Raw genomic sequence first — 11,316 nt, 5'->3', positions numbered from 1 at the left:
TTATATTTTCCTCCTCTTTGGGTAAAGTGAAAAGAAGAAATTCAACAATGATTTAGATAAAGCCTTTAAATGAGCTCGTTTCAGTCACAGAGATGATGTGTGTGTTTTAAAATGATTCCTCAAACCCAACAGAACCAAAAAACACGTCAATAGAGAATGATATGTATGCTGTGTTTTACCATCAGAATTCCCCATGAAATCAAGGGACAGTTTTGCCACAGCTGGCAGTAACGCATGAAGTATAATTCCCACCTTTGTTATAAAGAATGTGCTCTACTGATAGAGAGCCCTTGTCTAGAACAAGGCTGTAGTGTATTTGGACAAACTTTTTGTTTCATTCTTATTTACACAATCACAATCATCTGAAAACTGAAAGAAAACAAAGCATGTAAACAAAGTTTACACATATTGCAAAACACTCAAGATGAGCCTGGTTAATTCTGATGAATTGTGTTTCATTTATGGATTCATTCATTATGATATCATGTCTAGTCAGTGCTTCCCTTCTTAAGAATTTAACAGAACAAAACCTCTTATCTCTAAAAATGTATCTTAAAAGAGGAAGGAAACACATATTAACTTCAAGTGTAAGTTAATGTTACAAGGTTTCACAACAAAGTCATTCTTGACTGTTTCCTTTGGTCCATTCGTCATTACATTTTGACACAGTGTAAATGGTAGCTGGAGTTTTAAATGAAGTAAAACAATTGGAGAAATTAGATTTTGTTTCAACAGCAACTAGACATTAACTATACATTGCCTTTAGGCTGTTCATTAAAAATTGTTGTGAATGAACAAAGCTGGTTAAATATTACACTTCACTGGAAGGAATTTGATCTTTCTTCCCACGCAGAAACCCGTGGAAGGTGTGTCAGCATCATGAACAGAAGAATGAAGAAGTAACTCAACTCACGCTTCCTTTTATGATCATTGTTTTCTTGTTTGTTTGTTTTAAAGTTTATTTTTTGTAGAGATATTTATGGGAAATACTAAGTAATTGTAGTAATGTACCAACCAACAAGAGATTAGACAGGTACACTCTTAGCAACATGGGTTCTATATAATACTACGAAAGGGATCTTTGACTTGTGGGGCAATGCCATAGGAAAAAAATTAGTTCATTAAAGAATAATGTATGTAAATGAGATGTGTGAGTGAAGAAACTTTGACAGTTTAAGGGATCTTTATAGAATCTTATATTATGCGGAGGTGCTTTAAATTTTGAAAAGGTTCCTCATGACGAAATCTTTCTGACACCTTTGTTTTAGAACATAGAATGGCCTTCTGGGGCCGGGTTCATGAAAGTGTCTCAATAAAAATTCTGTTTTTTCTTAACTTCATTCTAAAGAAGAAAAGTTATGAGAAATTTTTATTCTTCAAATTGTTATGAATGGACTTATCCTTTCATAACTATTTTCTTAAGAATTATTCTAAGAACAAGTGGTATTCTTGAAAATATCATGTTCTTAAACCTTACGAAAGCCTTACACTTGTCTTAGGCTGTAAGGGTTCACATGGTTGGCATCTAAATTTAAAGTGGACACTGTCTCTGTTACTACCGCCCATCATAATCTGTCACCCCACAACTATCATATTTTCCAATGAGTATTTTTTATCCTATTGGCTATTTCTTGCACCATCACGTCCTGTTCTTGTGTGCTAAAAAATTTCAAATGCTGGTTTTGATGTTTTTCCTTCATTTGCTGTCCTCTTTAGTAGATTAAACTAAATAACAGGCAAAACAGTTCATACAAATTCAAAATGTATCTCATGTTGTTTATGGTACATGGTAAAATGCAGCAGAGCATACATAAGAAAACAAAGATTTTCTCTAAAAAGTTAGTAATAATAATTAAGATTATCTTAAGAGAATTTGAGAACTTCGTAAGTTTTTTTTTTAATTTTATTTTTATTTTTAATGTTTTTGGAAATTGCATTGAAGAACATTGGGTGCCATTCACCAACCATTCTCAAGAAGAAGTTTCTTCTTAAAATCCATTTACAGTTTTCAAAGCATTCTTACATTCAGCAATGTTTTCTTATTAGCAATTTGTTATTAGGTAAGAACAGAATCTATACACACTCAAGAGCACAAACGTGTGAGCATTTCTGCAGTTTAGGGTCACAAATGTGACGGAGACTTTTTCTTAGGACCTTTAATTTAAGAAAAACCTAGGAAGATACTGATGAATGAGGCCCATTCTTATGAACTTCTTTGAGTTTGTCCTGAGGACCTTCGCAAGTTTTTTTCACAAGTTTTAATGAATCCAGCCCTAGTTCTGCATTCTGCTGGTTTGTAATAAGGCACACATGAAATCTAGAAAATAAAATTCCAGAAGTTCTAAAATCGAATTGTAGACCTAAAACTCTGCCTGGTCTGGTAAAGAAACAGCTCCACTCTCCTGGCAGAAACTATAAGCAGGGTTCCCTCAAAAAGAAGGCCTTGTCCCCAAAGGCGTATTTGGTTTCTTATCACTTTGAAGTCTCACATTCCTTCCTCCTTCACTGCGAAACATCTGCTAGAGGGACAGAAACAAGATCTCCCTCCCACTAAAGAATATACTGAAAATGACGAAGGCAACGAAAACAGACATGTGAAGGATCATTTGTGTTAAACATTTGAAAAGTTTTCTTTGAGGCTTTTTATTTTTTATGAATGAAAGCCTTTGTTTGCCTATTGTGTTCTGTCCAGTCTGAAAGGCTCTGATCATTTGGAGACTTGACGAGCCTCCCACATTTCACAGCCATTACTGGGTGATGATCTCACTGGTTGGGTATGTGTTGTTTCTGCTGCTAATGGTGCTAGGAAGCCCACATGCCCCCACCCCCCATTACCCTCTCCCCTCTTATAGCCCTGACTGGAATCCGGACCACACAGTATGAAGTGAGCGAATGGGGGAGGTCAGTGAGAGAGAGAGAGAGCATGATTTTGTAATGTTTTAACCCCTTGAACCATAGACTTATAATAAGACTTGGTCAGTTATTAATCTTAAGGCTTATTAACAAATTCTAAAAAAAAACTGCTGTGCATGTAGTTAAGGGAGTCTGGACCTGCTGACAGGTCTGTAGAGCCTAAGGCAGGGGTGTCAAACTCCATATTAAAAAGGGCCATATTAAAAAATCTCATCAAATCTGTGGGCCAGAGAAAAATGTTTTTATTTCATTTTTAATTAATGTTGTGCTATAACAAAAACTTCAACAGTGAAATACAGAAACTAATAGACCTTGAAATATTACATGGCCACTTGACATACTCAAAATTTAAATGTCACTGCCTTTTAAACCTACTTATTTGCTTGAACTAGACAACTCGTCTGCTTTCTTTAAGACTTGGGCTCCGAGCTGCTGAGCTAATGTGTTTATATTGGTTGAACTGTGGCTGAAATACATTTTGGTGATATGACTGGTGTGGAATTGTGCCGAATTGTGTAGAAATGAGGTGTAACCATTGTCCCATACGCTGTCGTTAGGGTAGGAGAGTCATGCTGCAGTGCATGCTGGGGACTGTAGTGCAATGCATTGTGAAATGGGCTAATATTAATAGAAAATTAAAATACTTTTGCAGGCCGGATAGGATTGTATAATAATAATTACTAGCATGAAATTTATTTGCATGTTAAACATCTTTTTAAATTACCACATCAAGCTAATAACTACTAATGAATAGGCTGCTTATTCCTGCATTATTAATGGTGAATGCAGCACAGTAAAGTGCAGTTACTGCTTCTGGTTTAAAATGTCTTTCTCTTTGTGTAGTTGTGTTCTCATGGGACAAAAGAGAAAAACAAAAATAGAAATAAAATTGTGCTGCGCTCCACTGGTCTCAAGAAAAAGAAGGTACAAGTTCTCTTTAAAAGTTCATGAAAAGACCAAACCATTCATTCATGTTGTTAAAGTTTAAGTACTACATCACTGTATAATGCTCAAATAAAAGTGTCTGGAAAATACTCAATTAACTGCTTAATAAAGTAGGAAAAGATAGCCAGCTCATTAATAATTAATGTCTTGATAAATGGGTTACCACTGACAAGGCTTGCAAAAGATTCTGGTGCAAAATATTAACGTTTAATATGCAAATAAAATTGCAAGGAAGCGCTTATTTCACCCATGATGCTGCTTAATAATATAGTACCCAAGCAGTCTGTTAAATACCAACTACTAGCTTGATAAGACTTAATAAGAGCATTACACATTATATTGGTTCCTGAGGTGTTACGGAATACTCAACATGGATATTATTTAATTCTTTTTAAACTTGAAATGCTGGTATTTTCTCATGTTCTTATTGTTTTCCTTCTTGCCCCATTAAATTTGGCAAGATAATCATTCAAGAACAGCAGCTGTCACCTCAAAAGATTACAAACATAACAATTTCCTGTTTATTCAAAATTGTTTTAAGTTTGTACTCCTGTACCCCTGAAATAGCAGAAAAACATTTGCGGAATTTAGAGTACTGCAGTGTAGTAGTATTTATAGAAAGGATGGACAGCAACTCTGATGTCAGTGTCTGTGGTGATGCATCACAATTGCAGTATTCAGCCATAATCTGGTAGTGGCTCCCTCCTAATTACATGCCAAGTCATTGTGACAGTCTATGAATAGCTAGTGTTCTCTGAACAAATACTCATATTTCCAAAATAGTAACTTTGACTGGAGTAGAAAAAAAATGTTAAACTTTTATTGTATATTAACGCAACGTTATAATGTTATAACGTAAGGATATAATGTAAGTAATTGGTGTCATTGTTACTGGTCCACTTTGTCAAAAATTGTTCACACAGTGTAAAGGACAAGGTAAAGCTGCCATTCCCAGTGGTATAAAAAATAAATTTGACATGTGGACATAAGAGCATGTGCTATATGCAGCGTGTCATGCAGTCTAGTTTAGCACTATATTAAAGGTCTGGTAAAATGAGTAAGACTTTTTTTTTTGTAAGGTTTTGTGTTGGATAAAGAATTATTGCCCCATGGTCTGTTAGAAAACCAGGATTGCTTCATGTTTTCACAAAACAAACCACTGAAACATTGCATTATATTTCACACACTTGACCAAGTTAACTGCTGTTTCAACATTAAAATGTGAAAGCTCACATTTGAAGATACTGTAGATTGAACATAGGTAACTGGGATTCATGCGTATGGCCCTCTGAGACATTCTTTTTGTTGGACAGATAGTCTTATCACCTCTTTTAATATGAAAAGGATGACATCTTCATCTTACGTAAGGCTGGGCTTCATGCCGAGGCATGTTTCATTCAGTACATTATGTTCTTGCAGCCCAGTCATCTTGGAATGCAGCACAGCCCTAACCAGTCAACCACAGCCCTTACCAGTTACTGGCTTTGCATGAAAAATGGAAGACAGTGGAATATCATGCTTACCCAGATATGTTTAAACACTGAATGAAGCTCATAGGTTTCATTGCTAAAGCATTGCATTTCTAAAGTGCTTTTGAGATTTTGCTTCAGTCTTATATCTGTTTTGAATATCTACAGTGATTTTCTGGATCAAAAGTAAGCATATAGGATTTTCAGTGGTGGATGTCCATGACGAGAGAAAACAGTCTACTAGAAAGTTACATGTGGAAAAACTAGAATACTGGAAAACAAGGACTTTGAATACTTTGAGGATTTTATATTCATACCGTTTTACACTGGAAACTAACTCATATGTAAACTGTTGCTGTCAAGTCAAAGCTATGTATGTTTTATTTCTTTATCATTTATCTTTGTCATTTAAGCACAAGAGCTGCTTTTCATATTGTGTAAATATTTCTTGATAACTAGTTTAAAATGTTTCAAATATATTTACTTATTTCTACAACCACGTTCAAAATAAAGGTGTCACGATTGTGTCCCTAAAGAACCTTTTAGTGGACGGTTCTTTCAAAAAACAAATTTTTGTACAAAAAAACTGAAAACCCAGTGCTTAAAACATGCACAATATGGGCTGTTATTGATCTCAGTACAGGGTTTACTATGATGAGTAATGACACATGATGAAGGTCTTTCCTTTATCCATAAATCAAACATTGTCCAAATCAATACGGATATTAATACTCAAAGGTGTTAGCTGGGATGATGAGTTATGACACAGCATAAAAAATGTCACACAGTGAGCAGTTTACAGTATACAGTGCATCATGGGGGTGATGTTGGCAGCAGAGGTGAACAGTAGAGCTGTTAACGGTGGGAAAAATGACAGAAATTCAAGCAATTAAACTGACAGGCAGGTGTGTTGTTATCGGCAAACGCTTGAGAAATCTCTCATGCAGACAATATCATTACAGTCCATAGAAGCACAGGGAAATATACACCTAGTTCTGCAAGCATCATCTGAATGAACTCTCCAAGTGACATACAGCGCTATTCAAAAATCAAAGATCACCCTTCATTTATTTAATTTCCTGTCAAAACAGCCATTGTGTAAACGTTAGTCTTGCTTCAGACCTGAAAACATTTTTTTTTTTATTTTTACTTGGGCAGTTTGACTGGAAATGAAATGAATGAATGGTATTTTATGACTTTTTTACAATGCGGTGTACAAAGAATCTAAATATGTCAGCAAAGGTTTCTGTGAATATACCTTATAGGTCTATTTGCAGTCATAGACATAGCTTTTACTAATTCAGAAGTACATAGTTTTAAGCAGGAGTATCCTGCTTGTTTCATGAAACGTATAGCTTAGATTAGCTTAGTTGGTGTGGCATGTCTACCAACTGGCATGTACGTCAGATTTATCGTTTGTATCTTCATTTCTTCTTTTTTGCATCTATTCATACATTAAGCTACACAGGTATCTAAAAAAGTATGTTCTCCAGGAATTAAAAAAAAATAATAATAAAACAACAGTATGCATATCTTTCTAACTACACTACACCAATAATGTCAATGGACTACATACCACATAGTTTCTATGACACACTTGAGGTGGCCTTTTAAACTAGTCTGTTAGGTGAGTCAGCCCATGTACATACACTGATGAATAGGCAAGGTAGTTGCTTCCTCTTCAGTTTAAGAAACATAAGCCAAACAATAGTGGGAGAGGAGAAACTACATCAAGACATTTTTCTCATGTTTCTCATAGTTTCACATTCCTTAATTACTGTATGCATCTTGCACTAAGCTTACCTCTTTCCTTTGTGATCCTGATGACTTTGACTAAACTACTTTTGGAAAAAAATACAGCTCTTTGACAATAATTCAGCTCATTGTGTTTTGAGAAAAAAAAAAGATTGCACATATGCTCTCAATGCTGTTTTTTACGCAGTTTTGGTTCTAGTACAGGATTACTTGACATAAGGAAAGCTGCAGTTGTGCTGTCTATTTTATCTCTGCATGGCCATCTTTGTGGAGGGGTGTAAACTGTTTTTCTCAGAAAGGAGTTCTCACATTTTCTCTTCCACCTCTCATTGCTCACAAGCAGCTCAGCACAGAGTCAACAATATTTCAACTCTGAATAGCAGAGTTGTGGGAAATTACAGTATCCTAGTTAATCTGAATAAAATAGTTATGGGGAAAACATTTTATTATGTTGATTAAAACATTGGCAGAATGGCTACTGTGGACTGATGTTAGTAGACTCTGATGTTAGAACAGCTTCTACTTTTTCTATGATTTGACTGCAGTCAGTGACAAGAACTTTAGTGAGGTCAGGTTCTGATAAGCAATAATTAGTTCTGGATCACAAATACCACTCCAGTTCAACTCAAATGTGTTAGAATGATGTTGCATTACACCAGAGAACACAGTTCCACTGCATTTAAAGCCCCCCTGTGCTCAGAGGCTTTGTACCACTCTGACACTTGGTATTGGGCATGATGACCTGAGCATTGGGAATGGTAATTTTAGGCTCATATATGGCTGCTCCATTCCGTGGGCAGCGCTTTTCTATAGAGATTATACACGCTGTGTGTGCACATACAAACATCTAAATAATTGCACCTTAAAGTAGTTGAATTCATTAATCACACTACTTGGATATTTTGGACATAGAAGACATGAAGGCTATTTAAAATCTTTGCATTTTTTACAGTGAGATCTTGATTCTCCTTATCAGTTTGAAAAACAGACTGGGAATTTAGAGAATGCCCATTTTGTTATACCCTTACAAGAAAACACATAAAAAAGAGAAAATAAACAGATCTGACCAAAATCTCCCCATGTGTCAAAAGGCAAAGAGATGAAGATGACTACAATCGAATTTTTTTGCATTTTCACTATTAGCTACTTTCGCTATATAACATACCTACTGGAGATCACCTTGTTTATGAGACTTGGATGGGAAATAAGTGAATAGTTTCAAAAAGGTAATAACATCACATCCTGCGGCCCAACTCAGGCGAAATCAAAAGCTAATGCCCTGACATTACACAAACAGCACAAGTTCTGTCATGTATTGCACTTCTGAAGCTGACATAATAAACACTAATAGGTACAGCTGCAGCAGGTCTCTTGCCTTAAATTCACATGTTTGCAATGAGATCAAAGCAGTTGTGGCTGTGGCTGTGACTGCTGGACAAACAATGTTATCTGAGAGCGTTTCTCGCAAAACATGAGCTCAAGGCAAAGGACCAACATGTTTTGACACATTAGGAGGTACAACTCTCGTTGGTTTGTTGTTTGACAAGTCTCTGCAAATTTGCTCAACTTGCAGGAAGCACATTCACAGAACGCTGACAGGTTGTATATAAGAGCAAAGCTTTGAAGAGATTATCTTGAGGTGTAGCTTGGAACACATTATTATTACTGTTAATGTTTGAGTAATAGACATTATTTAACTTCCCAGCCTGGTGCATCTCTTTTTTTGCCACTAATGGCTCAACTCTATCTTGAGCCAAGTGATCCAGAGCTTAATTCTTAGCCAGCAAGCTGGACAAGTATGTGCTTGACATGGAACTAAGCAAATATGCAAAATAGCAAAGTTGTCAAGAAGCCAAACTTCAGAATTCCAGAGCAGTGCTGCCCACATAGCATCAGCATGGTTCTTTATCCACCTACGCAGAGAAAGAGAAAGAAATCAAGGATGGGTGTTGCCTATGCATGTGATAACAAGCATTTGTTGTGTGTCTCAGTGTCTTAGAAATCCCCAAAGCACACAAAAATACAAAATTTTCCTCAGAAGTAGTTTCTCAGAATTCGGAACAGCAACACTGTAAAATTGTCCTTCAAATTGTGAGCATGGCCATCCTATAACTGCAAGCCTATTGCAGTGGAATGCTTTAAAGTGAAACAGCAGCTTGCTAAAAACAACCTTTATGTAGTTGAATTCCTTATCCAGTGAACTCCTAAAAGTAAAGGTTCACATGGTTCTTGGCTTGGCTTGTCCTAGAAAGAAAAACTTTAATTGGTATAAAACCTTTGCCTTATATGGAGGTTCTTTAAACAATTAAATGGTTCGGAAACTGAAAAAGTAATTCTTCTACAACAGGCATGGGGATCTCAGGAGTTCAGCAATTTGGTGATTTCCCTGCTTAACAATTAAACATGACAATTAACGGCTGTGTTAAATCAGGTGTATTTGAGTAGGAAATCACCAAACCGTGCTGAAACTCAGCCCTCCAGCACAGGAATTCCCCACCCCTGTACTATGCTATCACTCAATTATTTCACACAGCTCAACACATGCACACACCTGGCAATGCATTATCAAAGTATTTGGCAGTTATCAAACCTGAATCATATTGTCATTTGTGATTAATGTAAGACTTTATATTTTTCCTTCTTCTTTGAAAGAAGTGAGTGTTAATTACTTTGCTGCTTCCTGTTTGTCCCTATCAATGAAATGTTTCTTCTTTCATAAAAACACAAAAATCTTGTGCAAATAACTGACTTCCCACAATAGTGCATTGCAGCATAAGGAATATATTTTATATATTTATATAATATAAACCCCATTTCCAAAAAAAAGTCAGAACGCTGTGCAAAACGTAAATAAAAACAAAATGCAATGATGTGAAGACAATTTAAACCCTGAATTTCATTGAAAATTGTACAAAGGCAACATATCAAATGCTGAAACTTTTAAATTGTCTTTTTTATTGTAAGATATTTGCCCATTTAGAATTTGATGCCAACAACACATTCCAAAAAAGTTGGAACTGGGGCAACAAAAAGCTAACATAAATTAACATAAAAGTAACATAATTGTGTATAAAAAGAGCCTCTCAAAGAGGCTGAGTCTTTCAGAAGTAAAGATGAGAAGGGGTTCACCACTCTGTGAAAGACTGCACGATCAAATAGGGCAACAATTCAAGAATAACATCTCAACATAAAATAGTAAAGAACTTTTGCTTTTCATCATCTACACTGCATAATAATATTAAACATTTCAGAGAATCTGGAAAAATCTCTGTACGCAAAAGACAAGACCAAAAAACAGTATTTGCTGCCGTGATCTTTGGGCCCTCAGGTGCATTAAAAACAGAAATGATTCTGTAGTGGAAATCATCGCATCGTAAAAAAAACAGTTTGTCGCTACAGCCACAAATACAAGTTAAAACTCTAAAACGCAAAGAAGAAACCATAAATAAACAGGAGCTAGGAATTCTGCCACCTTCTCTGGACCCGAGCTCATTTAAAATGGACTGAGGGGAAGTAAAAAAGTGTCCTGTGGTATGAGGAATCTACATTTGGTATTCTTTTTGGAAATCATGGACACTGTGTCCACTTAGCATGTTATCACTGCACATTCATGATGGTATAGGGGTGCATTAGTGCACATGGTATGAGTGACCTGCACATCTGTGAAGGCACCATTAATGCTGAGTGATGCATACATGTTTTGGCAAAATGTGCTGCCATCCAGACAGTGTCTTTTCCAGGGAAGGTATTACAACAGCATTGGTCCATTTTAAAAGAGTCCATTCACTAAAGACCTGTCACCACTGATAACATTTGGAGGGTTATGAAATTATAAATATGACATATGAACCCCTGAACTGTTGAGCAGCTGAAATCCTACATCAAACAAGAATGGGAAAACATTTCTCTTTCAAAACTACAGCAGTTTGGTCTCCTCAGTTCCCAAATGCTTACAGAGTGTTGTTAAAAGAAGAGGTGATGAAACACAGAGGTAAACATGCCCCCATCCCAACGTTTTTGGAACATGTTGTCAAATTCAAAATGGGCACATATTTTTCAAAACAAAATAAAACTTCTCGTTTTCAACATTTGACATGTTGTTTTTGTAGTATCTTCCTTTAAGAATATGGTTTACATTATTTGTTGTTTTCTATTTTTATTTAAATTTATGTGTGCTTCGTGGACTGGTCATCTGCCTGCTCCCACGCAAAACACTGCACACTAGAGCAAGGGC

This window comes from Pygocentrus nattereri, chromosome 3, assembly GCF_015220715.1.
Source record: "Pygocentrus nattereri isolate fPygNat1 chromosome 3, fPygNat1.pri, whole genome shotgun sequence".
NCBI classification, from domain to species: Eukaryota; Metazoa; Chordata; class Actinopteri; order Characiformes; family Serrasalmidae; genus Pygocentrus; species Pygocentrus nattereri.
Note: the sequence above shows the minus strand (reverse complement) of the source record.